Source organism: Lolium rigidum, chromosome 3 (assembly GCF_022539505.1).
Source record: "Lolium rigidum isolate FL_2022 chromosome 3, APGP_CSIRO_Lrig_0.1, whole genome shotgun sequence".
Taxonomy (NCBI): domain Eukaryota; kingdom Viridiplantae; phylum Streptophyta; class Magnoliopsida; order Poales; family Poaceae; genus Lolium; species Lolium rigidum.
This window is the reverse complement of record NC_061510.1, coordinates 170,842,528-170,852,824: the sequence shown is the minus strand read 5'-3', so window position 1 is coordinate 170,852,824 and position 10,297 is coordinate 170,842,528. Positions and strand designations below refer to the sequence as shown.

The window sequence follows — 10,297 nt, the reverse complement described above, 5'->3', positions numbered from 1 at the left end:
TCATAGTCATCTTGAATTGAATAAGAAATAAAGTTAACATGTTATATAATTTAAGAGACACAACACTAAGTATCAGGTAATAATAAAATGATCAATCCAATTTACCACAACAATAGCCTGCAGCAAGGCAGGAGGCATTATCTTTTTTTTTTTTTTTTTTTTTTGCGGGGAGGCAGGAGGCATTATCAGATCACCAATATCATGGAAAAGGCTGTGCAAAATTATAGAAGTATCAAGGTATGAAGCAAAATATCATGGATTGAAAGTATGTGTTGATAATCATGCCGCAACAAAAAATCAGGATGAAAAAAAAAGCGAAGCTGTGATAGACTAAAGTACATCTTCTTGCTAACCTATGCTGCTGGAAGAAAGAGAGATTGCTCGTGCGTGAACCATTGATATTCAATGGAATACAAACACACGTTTAGTTGTTGCCTGCACTATAGACCCATCGAGGCACCTGCAAGGCTGACAATAAAAACAAATAACAGTAGGGATCAGATAAACAACAATTCGAAGTAGTAGAGTCATTATTGAGCAACTCCTGATTACCACTGTCTTTTTTACGAATCTCACTTCCCATATCTTATTTACCAGGACGGTTTCTTCTGTTGCTTCTAAATGACATAACACTATTCAAATTAAATGCATGGATAAATCAACGATTCATATCTCAATTCCCAAGACTTCCAAAGATAGGTTGCACGGTACAGGTCCAAACGGGACGAATTTATCTATAAGAAGTTTGCATCCTGCGAGAAAGAATAAAACGTTAGAAGAGAAACCAACAAATTTAACTCAGATAAATTGTGTAGAAGAAACTCGAGGCCTGTGTAAGATCGGATGTTGCTGCTCTGTGAGCGACACCACGATAAGATATGCCTTGTAGAGACAAAACCAGAGCACATGACTTGACCTGCAATACTCGCTTAGGCAGCAAAACAATCCATTAACACTCCGGCACGAATCTAAGATTGGGATTTGGAAATGAGTAGGCGCTCTGCAGTATCAGCAATCAATTGACGTGATGATGGCCAACAGACAGAGAAGTCAATGAATCAAAGAAATCTCCTGTGAGCAGACAACAAAGCGAAGAAATCCAAAGAAATCGGGGGAGAGCAGACATAATCCAATTGAATCCGGAGTACGGGTAGAATGGTGAGCATATTTCCAGCGGGAGCTCAGCCTGGAAATTGGGAATATATATGGAGGGATTGAGGGATTGGAAAATCAAAGGAGGAATTAGAACAGGGAGGCCAGATGCAATCCTGGAGGTCGTTTGATTGATGAGGATGCGGATGGCAACATGTCCTGCTTTTTAACCTGGAGGCGACGGTTTCCATTGAGCATTTTTCACTCTTTGAATGCTGGGATTAGTGCGTTTTTATGAGTATTAAGCCATCGCTCCACATTGGTGGCCTCATGGGGAGGACGACGAACGGTCGTGGCGGCGGAGGAAGAGGAACAGAGATGTTCATCTTCTTTTGGGACAACGTCCAGCGAGTGGGCCAGCGAGGTTGCGAGCCCATCTTGTGGAGGCGCGTGGGTCTAGCGACAGTCGGTCGGCTCCTCTCGTGGGTACGACAACGAAGCTGCTGTGGTTCGGCTCGTGACGTGTCTTCTGGACATAAAAAACGTGGCCTACAGCGGGAAACAATGAGGGGAAGGTGAAGATTCTTAATCAGGTGACGTGGCTCGCTGTGAGACCAGTAAAATGGGGCCATCTATTAAGAAAGAGAAGATTATGCGGTTTGGTGGGAGGGTAAATTCGTCCAAAAAAAAGCGTTGACGAAAATTTTGGCAGAAACCTTAGTTCCTTTATTATTAGGTATAGATTTGGGTCCTACGGTCGGTCGGGTCCACGCATCAGTCGCTGTGGGTTGTTTTACGGGTCGCGTTGGTCTCGCCCCGGCTGTCCAAAATATCTCTGGGTAGATAGGGGTACTTTCGACCTTTCGCCGATGGTATAAAGGCGAATCCCACGCTAGGAAACCCTAGCCGCCGAGCCGCCAATCCGCTCGCGAGTCGCCCGCTCACTGCCCCTCCCCACGTTCTTCTCCTCCCTCTCTCCTCTATCCTGCCTCCTCCTCGGTGCTCGGCGGGAGGAGCACGAGGCGCCGCCGTATGTCGTCGTCCTCCCGATCTCGGCGCCATTCTCCTCACCCAATCGGCCGGTGTCCCTCACCCGGGAGCTTGGTCTCCGACGAGCACGAGAAGAGGAGGCCGGCTGCCGCTCGCCGGAGCTCGATCTTCGACGAGCGCGAGAGGAGGAGTCCGCCGTTGCCTTGTACAAGGTGGGCTGCTGTCTCGCCCAGCCATCCTCCTTTTCCTCCGCATCGGGGCTGCCTCGGCGGCCAGCCGGAGCCGGCGGTCGGCGTGGGGACGGCGGATCCCGGCGGTCGGCGCGGGGACGGCGGATCCGGCGCTTTGAGGTGTACAGCCGGCCGTGAACTGCAACCTCCAGCCATGGATGAAGGCACTTCGGCTGTGGACTGCCTCCTCATCTCACAGTCTTCCTCGTGCATAGCAGCAACAGCAGGGAACCGAGCTCCATGACTGCTATGACATGACGTGGAGATGAGGTGATGCTCTCTTTTTTTCCTTATTTGCCTCCTCATCTCTTCTTTAACTGTGTTTCAATTCTTTCCCACTAATCATCATGTAGATGCTATTTTATCTCTACCTAGAAGGTGTTATACAATAATCCTGCGAGGGTGCAGGAGAGGTTGATCCATGTGATATTGTGCGTTTATTTACTAACTTTGCTTTATCCTGCAATTTATAATCCAATGGTAGCAATTCTTTTGCAATTGCTTTAGAATTTTTTTGCTCTCTATATTTTGCATCCCTATTTATAAGGTTTGAAGTGGTGTGTCTTTGTGGTGCACATGTTGGGTTAGATATAAACTGTAGTGCATGGTCTTTGTTTCGGGTTACAAGAGCGAGAGATGGAGTCGCTAGCGGTGGTCATGGGTCGATGGTCTAAAAGCCGACTAGAGTAATTCTTCTCCGTGGTATATGGTACTAATTATTTACCCTCAAATATTGGACACATTTATCTAATGCACAAACTCTTTCATGTTTGTAATTTGTCAAAAATGTTGGTACCCTATTTCGAGTGTGTAGGTTGTCAAAATAAGTTCCCGCAATTGGTCCTGGGTGGAGTGTGAAACGAGTTCCGAACCAGCTACCAGGCAGGTAGTGACTTGGATGGTAATACAGTTACATGAAAGGAGTACAAATCCATGACGTTCGCATCCAGGTAGCCGACACCATGGCATCCATTTTTCTCCCAGCCGTGAATAAAAATGTGTTTCTGATACATAATCACACTCAAATTCATTACTCTTGATTTTTGCCTCATGTTTTTGTAGGTAGTAAACAAGGCAGTCCGGTTGGCCAACATTGTGCCTTGCATTTTGAGAAAGACCCTAAATGATGTTCAGTTCAAAGGTAAGGCCCCCTTATACAATTGCAGAAAACACAATTCCGCAGGATACAACGGACTTCTCAAATTTTAAACATTGGCGACAGGATACACAATTCCGGCAGGATGGGGGTTGATGGTATGCCCACTAGCAGTGCACTTGAATCCAAATATTTACCTACATCCTCTCATTTTCAGTGCTTCAAAGTTTAAGGTCTGTAGACTTTAATGCTCCGTATCAGTTGGCTCTGTTTGTTATCCTTTTTCAGAGTGTTCATCTTCAGGTGCTATGTCAGGTAATTTGTCTTCACATGATCTTTCTTTTCTGATTCTGCATCCTACCCACTGCTTTGGATCAATATGAGATTTTTAATTTGTAGGTCGTTACATACACCTTTGTCGAATATTAGTTCTTCAATTAAGTTTATGGTGGATCAGTAATCTGATTTGTTCTATGGGCAGTCCAGTTCTGAGCCCCAGCCATCACGTTTGCATACAACATATATCGTAATTTTTCCAATGTTCGTCGTACAATGCATGACCATTTGGAATTCCGAGGATGCATATAAATAATATCCAGATAACCATTCTAGAGTCTTCGCAAAATTTATTACTCATTTTGTAGGCACTTCTAATTAGTTACACTATTATGCTCCATATATAAAAGTTAATATATCCCTATGAAATAAGATGAAGGATCGGTAACAACACTAACAAATGTTTTTCCAATAAAAACCAATCGGGCGGCAAAGGCATATTGATATTCCTGAAGCGAGATGAGTTTCCTAGAAAAGGCTAGAATTCCATGGGACTCATGACACTAACTATATGGTTTCTTTCTCACTTATTGAGCTATATTTAATGGTCGTCTTTCTCATTTCTAGAGCTATATGCCTGGTAGTAGTGAACAATTTGCAAGTGTGAGTATAAGCCCTTTAGATGTACCAACGAGTGGAAGGATCCAGGGGAAGACAAAATCAAGGTCAACTTGGTTTAGCCCTGTAGCAGCTCTCGAGAGCTTCATGCTAAGATACTATAATTGCACTATTTGTGAGAATGATTATTTCTCAGTTTTCAAGTACTTTTTGTATTTGCTCCATATATACTATACATTATCTTTCCTGGATTCCATGGGACTCGTGACGCCAATATGTATGTAAAAAAGAGTTCGGTTTTATTAATTCAAGAAAAAAAATAACATACCAGCTGATGGCGCGTCATCTTGATCAAACATGTTTATTCAGCTCCTGCAGTTTCCTGTTTGCTGTGGCTGCTTGCCACCGAGTAGGCCCTTCTCATCCAGAGCTTCACTGATAGAATCAGCACCTCTGAAAAGCTAGATCATGACTAGGGCCAGACTTCATGCTAGTAGAATGAAGCTTCAATTAATTTAGGCCAACACAGGAAAGAAATCTTAGCATGCCAATAATTGATAGAGAGGATTTCAGAGCTGTCAATAAGATACTGGATAAATTAATAATCAACAGTCCATAAAAGAACAGCATACCAGGTAGTTGCACATCGGCCAGTTTCGCTTCTTGCTGTTCCTGATCCGTCGAAAGCCGCTGCTGTTCATATCTGAACGAATCGGTACGATTGGTACTCACAAAGGTACTGCATCTTGACCAGCGACGGAGCTTCGTCGCTGAGCCCGCCGCATAGCCAGAGCGGAGTTTTCTTCTGCTTAGATTATGCCCATTTAATTCACATGTGTACATAAGACATCCATGTGTGAAGCCCACGTGCACATGAATTGTATTTACTATTTCTATAGTTGTATTGGATTCCTCCATCTCATTCCAAAAGTGCGTTGTTGTGAAGAGTAACCTTCACCAAATGATAGAAATGAGAGTTAAAATTTTAAAATTTACACGGTTTGGACCACGCAAATATTTTTGTATTTGGCATTGCTTTTGGTTTGTTTTCCTGGGTAGAGCATCTATTGTGTGTTCACCATTTTTGTCCTAAAAATTCTTTTCGATTTGTCATTGACCCATGTGCTAGCCTACTACAGGAGTAATTATGCAATGAGTGATATCCTTTTCCCACGGGTTTCTGCATTAGTATCGGTAAAAGTTAATTTATTGCGTATATGACCTCAGGTGTCTCCTATGAGGTAGTACAAGGATTCCTTATTTGCAGTTAAAGAAAGGATCAGTTATTATTTAAGAGTGTCAGGTCTACATAGCTGGGGCTGCCATTCTCCGCTATGTGCGACACCCATTGCATGCTGTTCTCTTAGCCATTTGTAAGATTGTTTTTTTTTGTAATTTTCTGGATGGCACTACAAATTTATGGGTTAGTTTGGATACAAACTTGCGGCCCAGAAATCAAATTATGCACAGAAATCCACCGGAGAGTAGCATGTGGTGGTACTGCAATCAAATTATGCAAACTTTGCTTATTTGTATCATTTACTATTGCTGCGTTTATCTGCACAAGGTAGATATTTTAGATGTCTTTCCTTCTCAGCATAGCAAGCATGTGCTACTGAATTTTGTGATCTCTAGAGTTTGGTTTCTTCTGTTTCCGCTATGGTGATCCCAGTTTAGCTAATTTGTCTTCTACTAAATCTTCCAGTTTTAGGATGGACACCAAAACAATTCACCTTGGGTTGCTAGGTTCTATTTTATGTCCATTCCATGTTCTCCAAATGCTTTATGGGATTAGACATGGATTATTTGTTCCTTTTAATTTACAAGTATTGCTTTTTTAGCTTCTGCCGGAATCAGACCTGAAGCTTGCTTTACATATCTAGATGCAATCTTTTGTGCAATAGTTCAGCGAAACATCAAATGATATTACTTATTTTAGCCCAATGTTGTTTCAGAATGGATTTTAACTATGAGAACAAGGCAGTGCCAGCTCAACTGGAGAAAACGCAAGAGTTGTTGGACAAGCACATAGTACACGTCTGGCCATGCCCCGTTTCACCTTTCTTTCGTCATGACAAGAAGGAAGAGAAGTCTCTACAATCCTCGAGGGAATCACCTCTAGCAAGCAAGTAGCTCCTAAAGAAATTTGATGATTATCATGCCTTGCAATGCCCCATTCAGCTTTAGGTAATGAGTTTACTTCCATTGGCATGTTACACTATAATTGGTTTCAGTTCTTGCAAATCTGGTTTCTATTTCTCTTAGTTACTTTGGTAGATTATACCAGCTGCAGCTAACACTATGTGTCTAATGGACAGTTTAGTAGACAGTTGGTTAACTGCTTCCTGAAGTGACTGTATGATGCAAAGCTATGGTTCTTTTGGAAGGTACTTGGTGCTTGGACACATGTAATTGACAGCTGGTTGTATTTTCAATATCTAAAGCTCTTTTGTACCTCAAGCCTATTTGCTAGAGCTTTTGTTGTTACATTTCGACGTATATTTTTTTTACTGAAACAAGTTATTTCAATAATTTTTTGATTTAAATTTAAGAGGCTCTAAATTAATATATATTTGAAGAGAACATATGACTCAAATGAAGCATGACTCAAATTAAGACAGCTGTAAACCAACCTACTGATCATTTTTTTGCTCAAGCATGTATTTGCCTTTTTTTATGGCTTTAAAATAGTTACAACAACAATGAACTTGAGGTTTCCAGAATACACCTGAGTCTCTCTCACTCCCATCTATCCTACTCATGCTTTATCAACTTAGTACATAAAAGCAGTTTGTTAGTATCTTTGCTTTTTTTAGATACTAATTCATGATCTTCCTCCAAGATGGCTAGAGAAATGGTCCAGGAAATCAGGTTTTGTTAGACTTGCTGGTGAAGGAGATTGGTCCCATCAATTTAAGGTTGTAGCTTTACTCAGGATTTACCGTTTCCATGTATAGTTTTTTAACTATGCTTCCCTGGCTAAGAATGTCACATATTGTATGTATATAGCTGGTGGTTCAATGGCGGGAACCATACATGAAACCTTCCTTGCAATATACTTTTCCCTTTGCTATGTATAATAACTGATGCCCTGCCTGATGTGTTTGTGTGGTGTATTGTTCTAGATTCTTATTATCTGTATTGATAATGCCACAATTTTTTCTGCCTTTGTAGATGAAGAGTAGCGAATTGTTTGGACTGAATTCTGAATATGCTGCATTTGTGCCATGTGAGAGAAATAGCATATTGTTATCATCTTGAAATAGTAGACAAAAATGTACATTGAGGTGAGCTATCTTGAATGGTACTTCTTTCATTCCTCTGCATGCTTTCGCTTTGTTGCTTTAAAACTTGAGCATGTTGTTCTTTTAAGGAGTTGGTCACTTCAGTACAGACTACAGAGAGATGACGGCTTGATATATAGTCGCAGCACCATCATTGGCTGCAAGAATTTGCTCCCTGGAACGGAAATGTCAAGACGGTAGCCTGTAACCACCTCTGCATTATTATGAATATTGTTATTTATGTTTAGACATATCTCATATATTCGAAATTATTAAACTATGTAGCTAGCTTAATTAATCTACACATACATCAGATGAATTCTCCCATTGTACATGTAAATTTGATTTTTCTCTCTATGATGGATATTGGGGCTGAATAAATTACCGAGTGATGACTGATGGTATTGTGTATTTGCTGCAAAAAGAAGAAAAGTAAAATTGCTCGAATTATGCCCTTTTAGTACAGATTTAGTTCCAGAATGCTAATTGGTTGTGTTAAACTGCAGCATATTTTCCCCTCACGTGACGAATTCATAAAAGAACAATATTTTGGTTGTCCATGCAATCCAACAATTGAATGCAGTATTTTGCTCATACAAGAGAAGCAACCAAAGATCATACATGTAGGTCCTCTCTCTCCCACTCTCTACTGCCCTCTCTCTGCTTCTCTCTCTAATCCCTGTACAAATATTTCAAGGTGTATAGTTGCTAATATTTTTATGAGCATCTTTTGGGGTGTGTATGCAAATAGTAAGGTCATGAGAAATCTGCCATCCGCTATTTTTCCCTCTGCGTGTTGCCTTACTTGATTTTAGTGTTGTTTGTTCCTTTCGCTGAGGGTGCACTTTCTTTATGGAATAAAGCACGCAATGATTCTGGCAAAATGCTTGAGGCCTTGAGGGTCTGGAGGAAGTAGAAGAAATAATTAACCAGTGGCTAAATTATCTCCCCTACCTCCAGATATTTATAGGTTCCTAAGGAGCATATACATCGTGTGTTATGAAAGTTATTAGGCATATGTGCCACACCATATGTGCAATGGTAGCTATTTTCCTGTATTCTCCTTAAATTTGTATGGGTGGCGTCAAGCATTATTTTAGTTTTATCTTTGCTTGTGTATATGATAAGATATGAGATATACATGGATTTTTAGCTAAATTGAGATTTTTCTTTTATAATTACTTTGCAAGTTCTGCAGTTTAGTCATTAGTATACTTCCCTCATTAGTTCATATATAATGATAGAAAGTAACAAGTAGACTGTCTTCGCTCATACGTACAAGGGCGTTGTGGTGAGGTTAGTCGCTGTCTAACTTCATTGCGTGCAGAAGCTACAGAGCTCCGCTGTCTCCATTCCCGTTTGCACGCTGCTGGTCGTTGCCTAATCGACGGTACCTCGGAGGAGGGATCCTCACGAGGGGGAGAAGAAGTAGGGGCCATAGGGCGGAGTGCACACGGGACGGTGGTACGCGAGTTACCCAGCTTCGGAACTCCTGCACGATGACAGGGCCTACTGCTGCTTGTCTGGAATTATCTGGGCGCTTTCGCGTTGTTACAATGAGTTGTGGTTGTGCCTCTAGGGCTCCCGAGATCCGGCTTATAAAGGCGCACAGATCTAGGGTTTACATGGAGAGTCCTAGCCGGATTACAGATAGCCTAACTACGGTACAATATCTTGCCGTGCACGTCACGGATCCGCCTTCCATATACGTCGTGCTGGATCCGGGTCCCTCATGGGCCTCCATGGATCCGGGTTACTCCTATGTCGGTACGGATCCGGCTTACTGATCCTGGGCTGGACTTCTTCCTTCATGATCAACAGCAACTGGGCCGCCCGATGGGCCACATGCCTCATCACCATCTGTGGGCCACCCGGGCTTGCCGGATCTAGGCACTGTCGATGGTACACCCATGAAGTATACCCACAACAGTAGCCCCCAGAGTTCTCCGAGTTTCACCTGCCATTTCCGCCATGCTTGTTCCTTAGGTTTCCGGCATCATCGGTAACGCGGAGAAACTTGAAGAGCTCCAACTTTGCATTTTCTTCTTTTTCCAACTTACAGCCGGAAAATGCTCTCATCCTGCGGGACTTCATCCATCGACATTCCAAAGAATATTTCCGGGTTACTCCCTGCTCGAACGAGAGACAACTTATCTTCACAAAATTACCCGGAGTCTTAAAAGACTCAAACAGCTTCGGAAATCCTTCACCTTCAGATCATACTCAACAACGGAAGTTCCTTATTCCCCGCGCACAACTTCCTCATTTCCCGCGCTAAATTTCCGCAATCGCAAATCTTCAACCGGAATTTTCGGGAGCACGCAGTCGAATCACCTCCACGTCGTTTTACTGCATTTGACCTAAACACGTGTCAACCATCCAACGGCGTGACCGTTCAGTTTCCACCGTTGGATCCGGATCCCGAATCTCCGAGCGCGGCCTATAAATACCCCGCAGCCCGGTAAAAATTCATTCTTTCACCCCCTCTCACCACATCATCTTCCTCCTCGCGCCGCGCCGCCCGTCAGATCTAGACTCCGGCGAACTTCGTCACGGTGAACTTCGCGCGCCGCCGAACCGAGGCTCTCTTCGCACCAAGATTCTCACGTTTGAACGAGAAACTCGCTCCGCCGCCGATTCGTGGTTACGCGAGTCGATCTCCTCCAAGTTCAGCGACCTCATCTCCGCCGGAGCTCCGTCGAGCCACCGCG

At 42.9% G+C, this 10,297-nt stretch overlaps 2 long non-coding RNA genes across 3 annotated transcripts; both read left to right on the top strand.

Moving 5' to 3' along the window:
- The first annotated feature begins 3,180 nt into the window (after positions 1–3,180).
- Positions 3,181–7,757, top strand: LOC124702697. 2 transcript variants are annotated; one of them, XR_007002598.1, is made up of 6 exons: positions 3,181–3,262; positions 3,375–3,453; positions 3,535–3,641; positions 6,258–6,489; positions 7,477–7,589; positions 7,697–7,757. It is a non-coding gene; the product is annotated as an uncharacterized LOC124702697 (long non-coding RNA). The 2 variants fall into 2 exon arrangements; XR_007002599.1 differs by lacking the exons at positions 7,477–7,589; positions 7,697–7,757 and adding an exon at positions 6,621–6,672.
- A 10-nt stretch (positions 7,758–7,767) lies between these two features.
- LOC124702696 lies at positions 7,768–8,944 on the top strand. The gene is made up of 3 exons (XR_007002597.1): positions 7,768–7,790; positions 8,093–8,209; positions 8,917–8,944. It is a non-coding gene; the product is annotated as an uncharacterized LOC124702696 (long non-coding RNA).
- The last annotated feature ends 1,353 nt before the right edge of the window (positions 8,945–10,297 follow it).